Source organism: Muscardinus avellanarius, assembly GCF_963383645.1.
Source record: "Muscardinus avellanarius genome assembly, chromosome: 4".
Lineage (NCBI taxonomy): Eukaryota > Metazoa > Chordata > Mammalia > Rodentia > Gliridae > Muscardinus > Muscardinus avellanarius.
The window spans coordinates 140,759,232-140,780,765 of NC_137789.1; positions in this window are offsets into that span (position 1 = coordinate 140,759,232).

Here is a 21,534-nt window from a genome sequence, read left to right on the forward strand (position 1 = left end):
TCTCAGGAGGCAGACTATGCAATGGAGGTCAGATGTCTTGTGACCAACTCATTTGGGTGGAAAAGAGAGGAAAATACGGGAAAAGGAGAGACTAGACTATAATACAATATTATCAAAGGCCTCAGTTATTCCTATGATGAAGTCTGGTTCTAAGATTGGCTTTAGAGTTTTTCTTAATTCAGTTAGGTATTGGTTATTTCTATCTCTGTGTATCAACAAGTTACTAGACAGAGGTGGTCCCAGTTAGAAAGGCAGCTTACATTAGCCCAGAAATTTCCAAGTAAGATAGATATTTTAGAGATTCTAGAAAAAGGTTTTTATCCTGAAAAGAGATATGAACATGCCCTTAACAGTGATGCTCAATTATGAAACGTGACAGGCTCTAGGAAGAAGTATTATTCAGAATTAGGAGCATATGTAACTTCATCCAAAAAGTCAGAAGTCAGGGAAGTGTTTCTGGAGAAAGTGGCAAATAAGTTGAGATTTTAAAAAATAACTAAGTGAAGGAATGAGGATAAAACATTCCTAGCAGATAGATAGATAGATAGATAGATAGATAGATAGATAGATAGATATCCAAAAGTCCTGAGGCTTTAGGAACACAGAGTGAGAAATGCCCCACCACCACCATCATCAAAAAAAAAAAAAAGAAGAAAAGAAGAAGAAAACAGAAGACAACAATGGACAGCTAAGTTAGAATGTGAAGAACATGAAGTGAAGTTATCAGCAGAGTTAAAACCACCCAGGCCTTTGCAATCCTCATTGAGAGTAGCAGGGAGTCACTGACATATTTTACTTGGCAATAGGAAATCGGCTTTGTACACTAGGCATATCAACCTGGCCGCTGAGTTGGGGGATAAACTTTTGAAAGATAGAATTATTCTCTAAAACTTCCACATAACTTTTTAGTTTCTATAGTGTCTTAGAAGTAGTTCCAATGATTGAAAGTGATCCATCTTGTCCCACAGGGTCCAAATTCCAAAATGTGATACTATGACTGTCATAATATTATTGATGATGACTAAACTCTTTATATGTATCATAATTCTTACCAACAACTCAAGATATATATGAGATCTCATTTTCACAGACATATTTTTTAAAAATCCTTAGCTCCAAATGCTCATTTTGATAATGCCTATATGTTCTCAAGAGCAGCCACTAAATCTCAAGTCCAAACAATGCTAAATGCCCACAGTGAAAAATGGCATTTAAGAATTGATCCATTATTCTACTCACAAACCTGACATTTTTCTTAATTTTAGTCCAGTTTCTGCTTTGTATAAAATTTCTATCTAGAGATTGTTTCAACAAGGCTTATGGACACGCAAAGATAATTTCGTATGTATGTTTCAAGTATAGGACTTAAACAATTTTTACCATTGAGAATGTGGACACGCATGAAGGTGATAATAATTGCTAGCATAAGAAGTGATCTTGCAATGATTCTCATATATTTCTTCAAAATTGTTTCAGTGTCTTCTAACACTTTTTCTTATATGCATATCAATGTAAAATGTTCAGGATGTAGAGGAGGAGTATGACCGTATCATTATCATTTTTAAAAAATTCCAAAGCACTCTCCTTTATAAACTACCTTTAGAGTTCCCTTTCTCAAAATAGCCAGAGAGAAACCTCAGAGTTAACGGTATGTTTCAAGGCTTTAAATTCACATAGATGACAGGCAGGTGCAATCAGTACCACACAGTCACAGTATCCAAGAGATAACAAATGCATTTGTTTCTCCAAATAGAAATGCACTGAACAGGGATGGAACTATTTTTTCAAGGCTGAGCCTCACTTGAGGTTTCAATCTGAATTAACAATGATAAGACTCAAGGAAAATAAAAGTGATAGAAAGTAGAGGGTAGTTAGATCTGACAACAGAAACTGGTTATTCAGCCTTGCCATTCAAAGGTCTCTTCCAGTCCTAACTTTTTAACTCTACATCTTCCAGAGAAACAAAGCATACCATTTAGCCCAGACTGAGTGGATAAATACTTTTATATGTTTTTGACTGAAAAATATCCATGATAGAAAAACAGACGATATTGTCATCATCACCATCACAAGGGCAAAGATTTGCCATAGAAGTACTGTGTATCTGTTAATATTCTAAAGCTTTATGTGTATTAATTCACTTAGTGTTTATTGTTATCATTCAACTATACAGTATTGTACTGGCCAAGATGTTTGCAATTGCAATGAAATAAACTCAATATAGTTTAAGATAGAGTGAGAGAGTAAGATAGTTAACATGAGATGATAGCAAATCAAGACACTGGGAAAACAGCATCTACTCTGTTATTCTCATTTACTCATTCTCTTTCCTTTGTCACCTTAATCTGACTGTTCTCTTTTTACAAAAATATGACTCATTTATGTAGCAGAGATCTTAGCCATCCTGTCTTGCTATAGCTTAGAAGTGTCAAGAAAGAACAGTAACTGGATTGTCTTGAAGAATATGTTCATTCTTTAACCAAAACCATCATTAATTTGATAACAAAAAATTTTTCTAGTACACAAATCATGGTTCTCATGGTCAAACTTTAATTTTGTTCATATGAGAATCATCTGGAAAAAATAATGAAAATGTAAATAATAGATGTCTATGACTCTTACAAGCTAGCCTTTTTTTTTTTTGCAGGTCTGGGGATGGAACCCAGGGGCATTCAACCTTCGAGCTATAGCCCCTGCCTATTTTGTATTCTTTTTTTTGAAACCAGGTCTCACTGTGTAGCACAGGGCCTCACTAAGTAAGTAGCTGAAGCTGTCCATGAAGCGCAATCATCCAGTCTCAGCCTCCCAAATGCTGGGATTACAAGCATGCGCCACCATGCCCGGCTTCAAGCTAGGCTTTCTAATTTCACTATATTATATCAGAAGAAACTGAGCTTGGGTTAAATTGTTGGTTACACATCATCTGCATATGTTAGGACAGATTTTATCTCAATCCGATTGATTTGAGATCCTATGCTCTACATTACTAAGCTGAACTGTATATCTAAATCCTGATTTCCATGAGGATGTGATGGTAAGACTACTGATACAGTAAGTATATGTTTCCTACATATTCTCCATTAATTCTGGGAATGTAGAAAGTCAAGTATGGATTCTAAGACTACTCAGAAATAAAAGTGGACTGAGGAAAGGTTTAAAATTATCTAATTTTGTCCTGACAGAAGAAAAAATGTATCCCTTTGCTATATAATATTTTAAGGAAAATTATTTTAGTTATTTTGATTCTTAACATCTAGTTGAAGGAACTTAAAGAGGAAATAACTTAAAGAGAAAGGAATTGAAGTCTAGATTCAGCATGTGATTTACATCCTGTGGGTATGTTTTCTATCTAAATTCTTATTTTATATAGTTATTCAGACCCAAATTACTAAAAAAATCTGTGTTATGAAGAGTTAAAATGTCTTTAACAAAATAATATTTTGTGGTGTTTTATAAAGTGTGTGGTTGTAATCTATTGGTAGAGTTTGAAAAATCTGAGGGAAAGAAAGGTCACATTACTATACCACTTTGGAGGCTAGCAACTTTTACCCCAACTAATTTACCACTCTGTTCTTATTATCTGAGTGTTGCCACCTTTCTTCTTGTCTTTCTCCTTGGCCTACTTCTTTTCTTTTTGTTCTTATTAAAATCTGATGGAATAATTTTTGTTAACAAGTCTACTGGGTCACAGTCTTATAGGTGAATTTTAGGCTCAATGACCAAATTGAAAGTAGTTTCAGTCTAATTAGATCTCCTCTGTTGCCAAGTGTATTCTACCAGTTTACTCCACGCCGGCCATTAATATGTATTCGTGCATGACCTTCTCTCTTCAGTCTTTTTCTCTGCAACCCAAATAGTCCCTTCACTGTTTCTCAGTAAGAAATCTCTTTTTCCTCCTAACATCTTCAGTCAGCCACAGGATGATTCTAGATGAAATTTGGGCAGTGATTTATAGTAAGCCTTCATCCATTGCCCTGAGGAGATGAGGTAATAACACTGTATTTTTGAATAATTGGTTTAGAAAACCAACCCTAAGTGCTGCAGGATAAAACAATGGGATTTATGCTGCACCTCATTTACTTTGACAGTTGTAAGATTCCAGGTCTGATTATACATATGGATGCTATTAAATGTAGGCAGATGGCAGGAAAAAGGAAAGACATGTCATTGTCAAAGCAGGACTCATGATATCCCAAAGATCATATAATTCTGCCTAAGATGTCCGGTCATGCAGGAGATTCTGAATTATTTTTTGATGTCTTATCCTATAGTGTAATTGCTAAGTATGAGCACTGACACATGGAGCTCTCCATTTCTGCTTGTCTTCATCTCTGAGCTCACTTTATAACCTTTGGCTTTTGAATAGCATTATGTTTGGGTGGAAATTAACCCTATGGTGACAAGAACAATGGAATGAAAGGCATAGATGGATATTTCCTATTACTTTTAAGTTTCTCTCTTTCGGTTCAATAGCAAGATACAAAATAATAGCTAGTAATAAGGAGGGAAATATGGACTATAAAGACAGTCACACTAAATGAACCAAGGTATAAAGATCAGAATAAATTATAAAAAAAATTATGAGTTAACCAGGAAAGCACTAGAAAAATAAACTATAAATTAATGGCTACATACAAGAGTGAGAGAGCAAGTGGAAAACAGTTGTGTGGAAACCCATCATTTATTATAAATTTAAATACACACATACACACTTACATATGCATAGCTTTGATATAAACTGTATGAGTGATTATTAAAAATAGGGCTATAAACAAATATTTGATGTTCCTCATATTCCATGTCAAACTTGGTCTCTTTTGTTTACATGATTTGCCTATGGACAGATATGTGTGTGTGCTTATGTCCCTGTATTTAAATATTACTCGTGGAAGTACATCTAGCATAAATATAAACATAGTTCAGATGAATGATTTTTCATCTCTCTAGATCTTTGGTTGCTCAGTTCAAGAATATACCCATCAAAAAATGGTGATCTTTCTCTCTTCTGTTTTGCAAAAATAATTTACACCAGGATTAGAAGGTACTAGAACACATTTATGGATTTACGGGCCCCTGTTGAAGAAACATTTGCATGTTTTTAATTCAATGGGAAAACAAAACTCAATGATTCAGCACTGATAATTACTAACTCTTGGAGGGAATTAGAAACACATATCCCAGGTGCTAGAATAGATACAGAAGTAGGAATTATTAATAAGATGCTTTAATTTTGCTATTGGTTTGTCTATACTGTATATCACCTGTACTTCCTACAAGATCTGCTCATTCACTGTCTCAGCTGCCAGCACTGTGGCCTGAGGTTCACATTTCACCTTTCCCAGAAATGGCTACGATTGAAGGGAACCAACTTACCTAAAGTTAAACTCATATCCATAGGATGGCCCCATTGTCGATGGGCCAAAATGCTTCTTGAACCTTGGTTCGGATGGCGATGAATGGCCATTGCTGCCTCTGACTCTTCAATCCTCAGGGACCAGCTGAGCCCTCTGGCCCAACTACATCCCTGTTCACCTTCTCCATTTCTGCAGTCTCCTTCCCCTCACTCCTTTACATGTGTGGTTTCTTGGAAGACTCCAATGTAAACTTCCTACAAGCAAATCTCAGCCAGACGGTCTTGGTTCTTGGTCAGCCCAACCTATGACAATTCCCTTAATTGTTTTTTCCAGCATTCAGAAAAAAACAATTTCTATTTATATATCTATAAAGATATAGATATATAGGCTTCTGTCTTCTACAGAGTTGTGGAACTTTAACATCTAAAGTTATTAGAGATTATACTCAATTCTTCCTCAGTCCTGAACATCCTCATTCAACCAACAAATTAGTTTTATTAGTTCATGTTCATCTTTCTCAATGGTATCTGTTCTCCATTTGTACTTATAAAGCCCTAGTTTAAACTATCATTATCTGACTAAAGTTTCTCTTGCCATTTTAATCCATTTTTTGCATCATAGTGAGAATGATCTTGCAAATGCACAACGAAAGCAATAGCCATATCCCAAAGCCGCTGCCTGCACCAGCCCTGTTTGTATCATGGGCCTCAGCCCTGGCCTCCTTCACTTCCTGTCTTGGAGTCTCACAACTTTGCCTCCTCTGCGTGGAGTTCTCCTTCCAATTCAGCAAATGTAAACACTAAGTCTCTGTCCCCTCATCTATTAAATTTGTTTAAAGCTTCCATTTAAACTTGCTTAAAGTTTCCATTTAAATTTGTTTAAAGCTGAAATAAGCATGAATCTGATATATTTTAATTTTTAAAAATATAAACCAACATTTTAAGTTTAGTATTTTAATTTTTTATTGTGTGTCCATATTTTCTCAGAGCTTCAGTATTGACAGTAATCTTTAAAGGGTTGATTTATGCCAGTTAAAAACTGGTCTAAATTCTGAAAATTATTAATTATTGAAATCATTAATTATTGCCAGTTTAATGATATTCCCTAAAAAGTTTTATTTTTGTCAAATATAGATGTTGAGCTAGGTGTGGTGGCATACGCTTGCAATCCCAGCATTTGGGAGGCAGAGACAGGAGGAATGCACAGGTTCAAAGCCAGCCTCAGCTATTTAGTAAAGCCCTTTTAACTCAGTGAGACCCTGTTCCAAAATAAAGAATAAAAAATTAGGGCTCGGGTGTTCCTTGTAGGTAGAAGGCCCCTGGGTTCCATCCCCAGTACCGCAAAAAAAAAAAAGAAAAAAAAAAAAAAGTAGATGTTGTCCTGCTTTAGTTTTACAAACTTTGGGGCACAGTCTGGTTAGCTATAAAGAACAAATTTATGTTATTTGCAAGAAAATAGATGAAACCAGAGAATATTTTGTAAATAAGATTAGCCCCTCTCAGAAAATTATGAAGTTTTTTTTTTTTTTCTCGTATGTTTGGAAGCTAGAGAGAAAATAGGAAACAAACAGGAGACCAGTAGAACAGTGGAAGTGGGCTGTGGAAGAGAGCTAGGAAAGGATAGAAGGACTGATGACGAAAACAGTTCAAATAATGCTATGCCCGCAAACGAGGGTATCACTTTCAATCTCACTAAGACATTGGGGAGGGTGGATGACAGAGACAGAAAGGGAAACATACCAAGACCTGCATGCAAGTTTGTATGACTCTGAACCTCGCCGTGATGCATAATTACAGTGAAAAGAAAGTATGTAAAAAATCTATTAATGGAAATACATACTTTCAAAGGTCCTTACATGAAGAGGAAATATTCCAAATATATAAACAAGTAGAAGAGTGTTAATTAGCATCTAAGTAGTAGTAGCAGAGTATAGTGCTAAATAATTTTAAAATAAATTCTTTCTTTTATAAAAATTTAAAGTGGGAGTATACCCTAGTTATCTTTAGGATTAATGTTAAAATTTTACTACTATTAAAATTTGCAAATGACTCTATTAAATAATGTTTGATTTTGTAATAAACATCAATACCAGGTTATACCCAACTTGGACAGCAAGAACAAAGGTCATTTAAAGGATTGCATATGCCTGTGAAATTCAGAATCATAGTGATAAAATATATCTGGAGATAAAAAATATTTTATATTTTATCTGGTGATAAAAAATATTTAAATGAGCCTTCATGGTGTTATTTTTATGAAGAGTAAATTTATTGGAAAATCTCATTAGATTTTCATTTTTAAATCAAAATAAATGATTAATTTCGAAAATCAGAAACCCTAGATATATAGAAGCTTAATTTCTTTTAAAAATGTACTTTTATAAAGTTAGGTAAATATTTGAACCTGACACTCAGAAGCTGAAAATTCCTCTTGGAATCTTCTTTCTAATTTCCAGCCAGGCACAATATGAAGGCACTAGGAATCAATATTTTTTTTTTTAGCTAAAAATAGATATAAAATTAATGACAGTTGTAGCCTTCAAGCACCCATATTTTTGACCCTTGCCTTAAACTTTCATGATCCTGGTACAAATTAATTGTGCAAGACACTTAGCACATTATCAGCTGCATATACCATAGTTAATAAAATAATATCTGGTGATGGCTATTATTTAAAATAATTTTTGTTTCACATATAAATCTTTGCCCAGAATTGGTCAAGATGTTAAACATCTGAATTTGACTAAATTATATCCTATTCCGAAGCTGAGAATAGTACAGAAGAAAATTAGGTAATCCTAGGACTGAGGAAAGGAGGAGGAATAAAGAGTGAAAGGTTGAGTTAAAGATCCATTTGCTAGAGGTAACTGTGAGGTCAACATACGATAAGCCTGTGCCTTAAAATGCTGAAATCTTAGGAGCTTATTTTAATGCTTTGTATCAACTGTACACAAATCATTATTTTTCTTCACAGACCATAGTACGAGTAGCATTGCACATGTGACAAGAAGAGAGAGGAACAGGGGTTAGGTCACACAGGGATTCCTCTTTTACATAAAGGACTTTTTACTGTGGCCCGACACCAGCAGGGGACATTTTAAATCAGAGCATCAAATGTTCTATCATGTAGCATCACTTCTTCAGTTATAGGGTGGTTAATTTGTTAAAGTGAGAGAAAGAACAGAGAGAGTAAAGAGGGGAAAAAGCCAATCCTGATATTCACAGTCTTCAATCTATAAAATGGAGATAACTCCCTAATAAAACTTACAAAGCTATTAATGACTGGGAAAACACCACTGTGTGTAATAAAAGATGTGATAGAGGCAAAGTTCTGTGGGGGAAAAAAGGTCAATATGTGGGTAGTGACAACATTGAGATACATAACAGATTTGATTAAAGTAGGAATCATAAACAAGTGGTTCTGATCTACAAAAACTTTTCAGTAGCAAGTCAAACCAACCCTTTACATTTCTAGTCGCCTACTGGATCCACTAATAAATCATAATGGATAATAATGATAGGACTGTGAGTAAATTGTACAAAAGTAGGGACAGGAGAGGAAAAAGACAGTAAAATGTTTAGTATTCAAAATAATTGGCAGTCAGAGTTCAAGCCATCCGAGCATTTTGAAGGACTATGGAAACAATGACAAAACAATTTTTAGAGATCATCTGAGAAGGGAACTCTTTCTGCTGGCCCCTTGCTCTTGGCTTAGGAGGCCGCCATTTGTCCTTGACAAATTCTTAGCTCTGAAGCTTTTCGTGTTCCAGAGAAGTGAAGGCTCCTGTACTTACAGTGATTCAAGGAGATCAGTAATTTTAATCTCCATCTTTATTTAATTAAACAAATGGAGAACTGCTTCCTTGCCAAATATCCCTTGCCAATTAATTCATTAATAGTGACACCGTAGATGAATTCTCCATTAAGTGAAACAATTTTCTGACAATTCACTATCTGATTGAGTGCTGATTAGCCTTTCACCTAAATTTACTACACAAAGCTGAGAAGTTTAAAAAGGAAATCTGAAAAGCAAGAGCATAGGTATAGATTTCTGCAACACTATACAGTAGATGCCACTCACACCTGCCTCTTGAGCAGTAAAAATGTCACTAATCAATATCAGAATACCTTCTAGGTATAAAATACAAACTGAAGTCTAAGAATTAGCATAATAAAGATATGCAAAATATCCCATAGATCATTTCAATATTAGCTATATGTTAAAATTATGATACATTAGATATCATGAGAAATATAAAATCACATGTTATTGTTTCTTTTTGTTTACCATAAAAATAGCCATGTGTCTTAATATAGAAATTAGAAATTTTTAACTTACACATATATGAGGAATTTGTGGCTGCCATTTTCCACTGGGCAGTGTTAGCACAGACCTAACACTTTCACATGGCATTAAATTGTTTTATAATTTCCACTTTTAATGACTGTGTTGAAGTCCATCATATAATATACTATCATTTATGTAACTATTCTTATATTATTTGATACTGACTTTATTTTCTAACATTTATTACAATAGAAATTATGAGGGCTAGTCATATTGAGCCTTCATTGCCTTTTTTAAAAAAGTAGGCTATACTACTATTCTTTGCAGATTAAAATGAGATGATTAAGATTGCAGAGGGTATGACTGATAGTACAAGTCCCAAGAAGTTCTCTTCAGTCTCCAAGTAGCAGCCATTATGATCTAGAGATAAGCCATAAGGCCCTTACCTGACTTTTTTTTTTATAGCAATAATTTATTCAAGGTGGTTTCTGGAGAGGAATCTGCGGCCTCTCCCGATGCTTTGCCATGTCCCAAAGCTTCCTTCCTGGCTAAGCCACATTTACCTTCACTTTCCTCTCTAGTCCACACATTACCCTCTTCCAATTTCTGTTTATTTTGCTCTCTAGGTACATCTTATGCTTGACCCATTTTATTATTCTTGTTCCCACTGGCCCAGCTCATAAACTGGTCATCTCCAACCTGGATTATTATGATAATCCCCTCACAAGTCCAGACTGATTGTGAAGAATAAATGAGATTGGGCATTTACAAATCTTATTATAGGCCTTGATGCATGATTGGTGTTAATTTTCAATTATTGAATTATTATGGTGATGTAATGCAAAATTTAGTCCCTTATTAAAGCACAAAATTACTAAGTGAATATCTAAGGCAGGGAATAGAAACACTATGGGAAACACTGGGCTCTTGGTTTTCAGAAATGTACACTGCATTTTGGAGAGGATAAAAGAAATTTAAATAATTAACTTATTAACTTCAAACTAACCAGATTTTTGCCCCAGTTCTAACACTGAGGTATGTAGGGGGGTACTGGGGCTTGAAACCTGGAATTTTCTATACCTCCAACCCTTTTTATCATATTATTTCATAATAAGATCTTGCTAAATTACTTCATGCTGGCCTCCCACCTGCATTTCTCCCGTCTCAGCCTCCCAAGTACTGGGATTACAGGTGTGCCACCATGTAATAACTTCAGTGAAACTTCAGTGTAATAATAAAAAATGACTGGAAATTTAATTTATATTAAATGTTATCTGTTTATAAAGAAGTTCCCATTAAAACTACTCAGAAAAATTTATTTTTAATCTCATCCACAAGTTTCCACACTCTTTGTAGCCTATCCCAAATGGGTCTCTTCTTTCCTTTATTTCAACTTATTTCTTAAAAAAAAACATAAGGAATTTCTCTTTTAACACAAGATAAGCAGATTTTTATGTTTTCTCTCTACCTCCTCTCTCTCTGGTTGTTATTTATCATTCACATCCTGTGGCTTCTCATTTTTTTTAAGTGTCAGCATCTAAGCCATAAAAAGAAGGATGCAGATAGATAGATAGATAGAGAGCGAGAGAGAGTGTGTGTGTGAGTGTGTGTGAGTGTGTGTGTGTGTGTGTGTGTGTGTGTGTGTTGGAATTTCAAACACATAAAATAATATTAAACAATATGTAAGTAGTACAAAGTATGCATGTAATAATAGTTACAAACAAACTGTGTTGGGTGTAGGCAGCCAGTATTCTTTGAGTGTGGAACAGGGATGAATAAAGAATTTGGTTAATCATTTGTATAAACTAAATATGAAGGAGGGCTTGAGCTACCTTCAGGAAAGCCCATGACTTTCTAGTTACAAACTAAGTGACTCTGGGACTGATAAAAAAAAAAAAAAGCAAGCTAAGGGAGATGCTGAAGGTTAACAGCAATGGAAATAAATTGTGCATAAATTAACAGTAATCCTCAGGGAGACATGACAGGGCATGCTGAGACAAACTTTAGTATAGAGTGAAGTTGATAGGCACTCCTGTTTGTCTTCCGGGACTAATCTGCCACATAAATATGATAGGAACACTGAGTCTTTGTGAAATGAATGGGTTTGCAAAAGTATATTATGCAATGGAGCAGATATGGCTCTATAGAAACTTCAGGAGACTTGAGATATGTGGTGTATCCAATCTTGCCCAGCTCTGAGATGCACTGTTAGCACCGTGGAATGAAGAGGGACTCAGTACTTAGACTTTGAAACTTGATCATGCCGCTATACAGAAGTGAAATTTTGCCATGACCAGTGCTTGTACAAGACTAGGGGAATTCATTTTATTTTATAAACCTGGAACAACCCCCTTCCCTTTTGCTTGAATACAGATTTATCCTCAACTCAAGACAAATAGCTGCTTAAGCTGCCTTTTGCTTCATAGGGGTAGGTGCCTGGTTCTCCTGTGATCCATCTTGTTCTCTCTCCTCTCTGCTCCCAGGTATGTTCAAGCAAAATATAGTAAGCTGAACTGAAGAAACTTTGCCTGAGATTTCTCCCTCTTTAGTTAGTGTGAACCCTTAGGGTCAAGAAGGCATAAAGGTACAGAACAACCTCCAGCCATGGTTGCAGGTTTGTGGGGGTTTTTAGATGTAGTTTTTCCTGGAGCCAGCTGTATAGCTGACCATCCTGCATTTTGTCTATTTAAGCTAATAAATCTGACTCTTAATTATAATTACACTTATTTCAACTAGGTTTCTTTCACTTATGATCAAGATAGTCTTGGCCAAGAAAGAGATGTTGTGATAATCACGCACTTATTTACGGGCAAGGGAGGAGTTGGTTGAGATTAGGTGGAGGCCTCACAAAGAAGGTGGATTCTAAAGCAAGGAAGGGCTTCTATGGGAGAAATTAAAGAAATAAATTCATAGCTGAAGACTTGGCCAGGACATGAGGGGGAAAAGAAGACTGAAATATCCTCCCATACATGTTTCCATGATCACCACTTCCTCCCAAATTAGTTCCAGTACAAAAGCCCAGTTCTCAAAGAAGCATCCTTTTTCTAATGCTATGCTCCTAGCCACGCACCATCACTTGCTCATTCTGTTGAATTTGCTCTGCACATGTTAAGTGTAAGGCCAAGTCATTTGTCCATGGACCATGGGATCTATTCAGCTTGCACAACTCAGTCAGTGCCCACAAAGAGGGTTCTTAGTAAATATATGTTGAGACAGTGAGTGTGATAGTGATAATAGACAGGGAAGCTGGTGCACAATGGTAGTTAGCTGTAGGATCCAAGATTTATGCTGAAAACAATAAAAAAAAACCTGGGGGTAAGATGTCAGAACTGAGCTTTTCAGGAGGCTGACTCACTGGATGTGAGGAGTCAGAGGGGAGGGTGGCAAGGATTGAAAGAACAAAGCAATTAGGAGGTCATTGCAAAAACCCAGGAAAAAGATGACATTTGTTGCTTCAGTGAATTATCTGAGGGAATCTAAGTTTTAATCATCACAATAAAAGGACAAGATGACAGATAGGTCTTATTTTGTTTATTCTTTTTATCTCTCAAAAAAATATGATAGTCCAAAAGAAATCATCTGTACTATCCTCAAATAGCATATTTGTCCAATTTGTGGGTATGTTCTTATAATAAACTTGCTCTAGATATTTTCATGTTGTATATGTTACAATTTGTTTTTCCCTTAAAAAACATCTAAATTGGGGATTTAACCAAAATGATATACAGATAATTTTTTATTTTTTTATTGGTGAATTGTAATCATACATCTTAAAGGATGTAATTATACATCTTAAAGGAGTACAAGATGGTGGAGCCTTATCCAATTCCCACCCCATTCCCTCCCCCTCCTTTCTTCTCATGTTTGGCTTAATGATTGACTTTGATATGTTTGTTAATGTACATCATGAGCATTAAGGAATTTGTGTGGTCAGTTGTTTTGGATTACAGCAGTAAAAGTGTTGATTGATAGGAGACTCCATAATCATTTGAGTACATATCCTCCCTACAGCCAAATGCCAACATGAGACTCACAAGGAATTTCATAATGAGTTCAATGATCACAGTCTGTTCACCTACTTAGCATTTATTATTTCAGCCAAACTCATGGCAAAAGAAATGCAAACAAATCGGTACATGCTTCCAGTGTCCAATTGTGTCATTCAACCGTGCAGCATCAGCACACAGTTTTATTTCCAGTTCTGGGTCCTTGCCCTCAGAATCAAGGGTGCTTTGCAAACCTTGATCCAGATCACATTCATCTTATAGGATGACCTAGATGACCTCACTTATGAAATATTCTCTACGTCTGGAAACCATAGGCTGGGCTTTCTGATAAAGAGTCATGTCCTATGAGCTCTGCCTCTGAGATGACATTTCTGCCTCTATCTTGGCAGCCTCCTAGACCAGATACACCCAAGGTGGCATCTCAGACATTCTCTTTACTAGCTGGATATAGTGAGTTGAATGGTAGACCACAAAATGATATAACCATGTTTTAGACCCCAGAATATATGAATGTTAGCTTCTTCAAGAAGTAAATCATAGCAGATGTCATTCAGTTAAGGATCCTGAGATCATGAGATTCTCCTGGATTTTCCAGGTAGCTCAGAATTGCAATGAGATGTGTGCCTATGAGTTGACAGAAATAGATTAGCCAGGAACACACAAAAAAGGAGGTTATGTGAAGAGATGCAAAGATTAGAGTGATGTGACCACAAGCCATGGAACTCAAGAAGAGTCAACAGAGATTAAAAGCTCAAAGCCACAAGGCAGGATTCTAGTAGAAGCCATAGAGGGAGTGAAGTATCATCAATACAGTAATTTCAGATTTCTGGTCTCCAAGAGAATGAAGGAATAAATTTGTTATTCTGTTCACTTGTGGTAACTCATTACAACAGCCACAGAAATAAAATATATTACATGACCTCAGAAATGACCAGTAGGGGCATGGTGGCACATTTTGATAATCCCTTTATTTAGAAGGCTGAGATAGGAGTACCATAGGTTCAAAACCAGCTTTAGTAATTTAGCAAGATCCTAAGCAACTTAATATGACCCTATTTTTTAAAAAAAGGCAGCTGAGTATGGTGTTACAAATACACACTTAGGTGGGGGAAGGGATGTGACACTGAACTGACTTAAACTTATGTCAAGAAAGAATCAGTGGACACAGGTGCTCTGATATCCTGCAAGAAGGAACCAGGTAAAAGCTTCCCAGATCACAATTTCGAGTGTGTGCTTCTTTTCCTGTCTATTGATAGGCATATGGTTGAATATCTGTGGTCTCCCAGAACTTTTGAATCAGTCATTCAAGTTTGCATGCATGGGTGGGGAGCAGGTATTTTGCTGTGAATATATTTCTGGTTATATATAAGTACCTGATATATATATTTGACAAAGACCAGGATAAATCATCTTCAATTCAACACAGATTGTTTCTAAATTACTTATTATTATTACTTAGAAAACACAAACCAGTGTTTTTGACCCTACTAAAAAGAGTTATGAGGTAGGGCAGACATCAGAATTATTTTCAATAGCTTCTTAGGTAATTTGGTATGCAACTGGAATTGAAAACTGTCACGCTAAATACCCAAGGCTCTGATATTTTCCCTGGAAAGGCATATCTTGCCTCACATGTGTGACTTTAATTTTATCACCATTCACTAAGGAGGAAAATTTAATTAAGTTATTTGGTATAGCAAAGAGATGACCTTCCTATTTTCTGTTCAAAAGGAAGATAACCTTTAAGGAGTCTTCTTTACAACAGCTTCCAGATTGATCCTCAGAAGCAAAGGAGACAGTCCTCTCTGAGTCCACCTTCCTTCACTTCAGCACATATGGGCCTTCTTTCCATTTTTTAAAGTTTGTATTAGTGCATTGCTGTTATACAACTTAACTGAGTACAAGATAGTAGAGGCATACATGTACACATTCATCACTTAGCCCTTCCAGTTCCCACCCCATTCCCTCATGTTTGGTTTAGTGACTGACTTTGATGTGTTTGTGAATGTACATCATGTACATTAGGGAATTCTCTCTTCCCCTCCCATCCCCCTCAGATAGGTCAACTTTTTTTCTCATCTAAGATTTCTCCTTCTTCATCTACAGTTCTTCCCATGATCCTTTTTCTCCCTAGCTTCCTCTATTAGGTTAAACATCTGATTTTTTTACTTTTTGTGACTGACTAATCTCACTTTGCAAAATTTTCTTCAGTTCCATTTATAAGCTGCCTAATTAATAAGCTATAGCCCTGCTTTTATGTCCATATAAAATCTTCACAGGCACTGCATATGTTTGACAAACAGAACAAAAATATATATGTATGCTAAAACAAGCACTTTATAAAAAGCTAAGCACATGTTTTGGAGCATTCTTTATAGGTGTATAAAAAGAGGTTTTGCAAGAAATGAGACAAAATTGCTAACCTTAGAGTTAGAAGGTAAATAAGAGATCTCATACAGTTAGAATGTGGGAAGCAAGGCTCTAATCCCTTACATAGCTTTTAAAAAAATAGTGAAAGTCATTGCCTCTTCCACAATTTAGCTCCTGTCTGCCTCATTGGATGACAACCTTGCTGCAGTAGGGCCCTTGACAGTCCTGATAGACAGTAGGTGGTGTTGCCTTCTGTGGTGTCCATGTGACATTTTCTCTCAGATTCAGCTCACATCCTTAGAAAATGTTCATATGTAGGAGAATTTCAACTGTTACCAGATTTATTAGGAAAGAAAAGAAAAGCACTAGATTTTAAAATATTTCTCAGTACCCATGATATAATCGGTGCCCAATAACTATGTGTTGAGTGAATGAATGAATTCATTAGCATTCAGTGATGAATAGAATCTGAATAGTAAACAGTATTCTTTTTCCAAATGTGTAAGAAACCAAAGGATGCATAGAAAATTTTCCTTTGTCTACAGATTTGCCAGTAAGGGAAATTTTCTTAGAGGAAAGTACTTTCACCAAGAGGTTAGAAATACAGAATATGTAACACAGTAAGAAAAAAATAAATGTCAAGTGAACAAAAACCTATTATTTTCCTGATACTTCTATTCAGTAAATATCACCTGTTTAGGGCTCATAAATTGTGGGGAGCCACTAAGGTCTTCCCCTTATCTTTACTAAAAGCATACTTCTGAGTCTCCTTCCACCCAGAGTCAGCAAGTTTTGGGGTCAAGGAGGCTTCAAAGTAATTAATGCTAATGATGCTATTGTTCTGTCTGAGCTAAGTCTAGGTTTGTGTTGTTTGTGTTGCACCAGCGTATTGTTTGACCTGCCCGGACTTTGGACTTGTCTTTCTCATACTGGGTAACCTAAAGCTAAAAACTATAAATACCACAAGAGAAGAAGCCCCATGATCAGCCAGCAGAGATATAGACCCGGGAGTTGACTGGCGATCCTTCCATGTTTAGGAATAAATTATATTTGGAATTTAATTCTTAAGAGTTATATTATTTCATCCTCACTCCTCTCTTTGGAACCCGTACTTTTGCCGGCTGGCTCCGGCAATAAATATGGGTTCTTGCTAGAATGATGTACTAGCTTCGTAACATGTTCAGTTCACTAAATTGAATTATGTTTTTCAGTATCCCTAGCCCTGTGATTTTCTGGTTCAGCTTATTATGGAAGAAAAAGGAAAGGAAAGGAAAGGAAAGGAAAGGAGAGGAGAGGAGAGGAGAGGAGAGGAGAGGAGAGGAGAGGAGAGGAGAGGAGAGGGAAGGGAGGAAAGAGAAAGGAAGAAAAGAGGGGAGTGGAGGGGAGGAGAGGAGAGTGAAGGGAGGAAAGGGAAGGGAAAAGAAGAGGAGGGGAGGGGAGGAGAGGAGAGGGAAGGAAAAGAAATGAAAGAGAAGGAAAGGAAAAGAAAGGGGAGTAAAGGGAAGGGAAGGGGAGGGGAGGAAAAGAAAGAAAAGGAAAGAGAAGGGAAAGAGAAGGGGAAGCTGTAGATGAACTCTGAAAGGTGGGAGCAAAGCAGTAGTCATGAACTCTGAGAGCATCCATACAAGTCAGAGCCTGTTGCAGATAATGCACAATTTTACAGATGTTTGAAATGATCTTGTTGGTGTAGGTGGTAGTGATGCCAATTGTTTCAGCTGCATGGAATCGCTTCCTTCATCATCTCTAAATCCTAGACCGTGTATTTGGGTGGTACTATGGCCAGATCTTCAGATTCTTTTGAAAGTCATCTACAGTAGTGGGCTTGGAAGTTTATAAACAAAAGTTGGGCGGGGGATTATGTGCTGCCTTCAGTTCTTACCTTTCAAGCTTTTCTCCACTGTACCTGCTCAGGTCCATTTAAAAATGTATCTGTCAAATGTAAGCACTTGCTTTGTGTCTTTAGATTTATAACCAGATGAAGAAGGAGCTCAGATTATCTTGCCGGTTCCCACATCTGTACATGATCTAGCTACTATAATGAAAAGGTTATATTAGATCATTCCCAGCGGTTCTATTTCTGGGTGAACCCTTACTGATAGAGAAGTTGGTACTGGGAATAGTTCTGAGGGAAAATAAATTTAAGGCTAGGTTCTCAGAATTTATTATAAGATATCTACAAATGGTTCTCTGATACTATTTAAAGGTTTTAATTTAATCATTTTCCACTGAAAAATGAGTCCGTTGTGAGTCTATGTCATGCTATGGTCAAACAGTTTAAATACTTATTTGCTTACACTTAAAATAATACCTATAAATGGTTGGTACCACAGAATATTTTAATAAAAATAAGGTATCTATAATATACTTAATTTGTTGCCTTAAAATTCATTGTTGGCTTTGAAATAAAATTATGACTTCAGGGCTCTAAATTACCAGTTGAAGGATTGGTTAAGGGATGCCAAAGCTTTTACAATTGCACTAAAAGAAAATCTTATTACCTCTAGCTATAGGACTGCGATTTCTGAAAACAAAATCCAAAGTCTAATCACATAGATGATTAAACAAACTAAGCATCTAGCCTTGTAAGTTTGTACAATTGTGCATGCCAGGGTTAGGACGTTTATTGGGAAGGGGGAAGGAATTTGGGATGGTGGCATATAAAAAATTTGAATAAAGCAGAAAAGTTTGCTTAGGCACCCTTGAGAGTAGCAGCAGGCTTTCTTTTGTCTGAAAAGGATTGCCTGAGAAACTTGTAAAGGTCTTATGTAATTGAGGAAACTGAGTTACAAAGAAACGGTCGTCCTTCCTGTCATCTATGCACACTATACACTTGCTTTACTGTAATAAAACCCAAGTCTCAGCACTCCATGAGGACGAGGTACAAAGTGCGATTCCTGGGAAGAAGCAGCTCATGCCAAACATATTACATTATTTTTAAATTTAGTACAGAAAATATTAGGGATATATTTGTTGAATTGCATCCTAAAAATGTATTATATCTGAGTTAAAGGAATATGATGTTGGGAAAGTATACATTTGAGCTACCAAACATTTATTTTAAATCAAAATTACATAAATGCTTTGACAAGGACACTGACAGGTTGGCTGGTTAGTTGGAATAAATCTAGATTGCAATATGACCTGTGTTAAGTGAATTCTAAATGCCATATCTTCTTTAGTATACTATCAAGAAGAACATTTAAAAACTTAGTGAGGGGCTTCTGGGCTCAGCTCAGATGTATAAAGAGCTTGGAGAAAACTTCCGTTTCTTTACAACAAAAGCCTGGAAAATGGGAAACAAAGCATTTTAATTTGTTTCATTGAGCAATTGAGGTTTTAAGGCAAATACTGTCTCAAATTTTGGAAAGACAAATATCTAAAGAGACACAGGAACCAAGAGCTGCTTATATAGAACAGTTAACAGTGAACGCCATGATAGTGTAGGAACGTAAGTCTAAATTATCAATTGATTGCTGGGGTCCACGTGGGCTAGTCTAAAAACCAGATACTAGGAGCTTAAGTCACAGATGTGGGGTTTTAAAACTTACAAGTGTGGTCTTAGTAGGAGAAAGAAGTTATTCAAAACCAGATGGACATTCTACAAAATAGCTGACCAGTATTTAAAACGACCAAGATAATGAAAAAGAAAAGTTTTAGAAATGCTCACAGTCAAGAACAGCATAAGAAAACAGAAAACAGCATACACTATTATATCCTGGATTTCCAGGATTCTGGAATAGAAAAAGGTAAAAACCAAGATAATTTTAATTAAGGGTGATTTTCTTCCTCTTTTTTCTTTCTTCCTCCCTCCCTCCTTTCCTTCCTTTCTTCTTCCCTTCTTTTCATTCTTCCATTGTTGTGTGTATATGTGTGGTACTGGAGATTGAACACAGGGATATTCTACCACTTATCTATATTCCCAGAACTTTTTATTATTTTATTCTGAAACAAAAGATTTCTAAATTACCACACAACGTCATGGAACTTGTGATATCCTTGTATCAGCCTCCTAACTACTGGAATTAAGGCATGTGCCACTTCACCTGGCATTGGAGTATTTTGTTCCTAAAACATGTTAAGGCAAAATAAGGGGGAGAAACAGACAACAAATAAAACTCACAGAAAACCCCAGTCATTTAAATTCAGCTATATCAATAATTAGCTTAAATATAAATGAAATCAGCAACACATTATAAGGTATTCTCTTTGAAATAAAGACAAAGGAAAGCAGAAATAATCATCCTTCAATATAAAGCATCAACATTAAAATTAAAGAAATAGAAATATATATTGTAATATTAATCAAATGAAAGCTGGAGTAACTATATTAATTTTAAACATTAGCTACTTGTTAAGGAAAATAGATAATATGGATGGGTAAAATCATAATATAGTATTTATTGCTCTTCATTGGATTTTCATTACATATAACACACAATATTTCATATATCATTTATGTCCTTACAAACCACAAGAAATAACTACAAATATCCTACCAACTTCACTACTGAGAAAGCTAAAATTTCCAGAGGCTGAGTATGTAGGTCCCAAAGCCCAGGAAGTGAGCAACCCAGGATTTCTATTCAGGTCTCACATGACTCCAAAACCCACTTGATCATATGATCTAATTTTTAGTTACATAACGATCAAAGAGTTAGGCACTAATATTGACTGGGAACGGACCAACTATTTAATGTGGAGAAGGATACACTGAGTTTGCTTGGAAATCTTCTGATTAATTACTCTTGAATAGCCATAGATTAATCCTTTTAGGATCAACACAAAATATATTCTGATTTCTCAGATTTAAGTAGTGACTCCTTGGGGAGAAACATAGGACTGTGCTGCTTAGTGATTTCTGGGCCATAGAAGATGGTGACTTTAAAATGTGTTAAAATGGATAATGGTCCTGGATACTATCAATCCAGGTGTGCATAAATAGGGAAGTATGTGTCTTATTATTCAGCAGCTCAGGGACAGAATTAAGATGATATCTTCACTCTCCATACCTGTTGCTTGTTCCACTATGTCTTGTTGTTTTATATGACTTAAGCATATTAAGTTCAAAAGACAGGTTTGTTGAACTTACTATTCTTTGGCCACTGTAGTTCCAAAAACTGATTTGCTTATTTTTCAATTAAAGACACAATTATTTTTCTATCAGAACAAAAAATGATATTTCCCTCTCTCCCAATGTCCCTATTTATACCATGGTAAAAATATGTGGACATATGCAAATGAATGTTTAACATGGTCCTTCTGTGATGGCCTCAGCCACTCTTCAGGGATTTGGCTTATTAGAGTGATAGAACCCTGCATGGGAATAAAGAGAGGCCATATTCCTTGATGCTCTTATTCATAATAATCTTTACATGAAGTCCAAAGTAAAAGCAAGTCAAAAGTATATTCACATTTAAAGATGTCAAACAAACCAGTTCCCAAATCAAGCAGCCCAACTACTGGGGTTGATGGTTTCTCAACTTTACAGTGGTAGAAAATTGCATCCATACAACTCA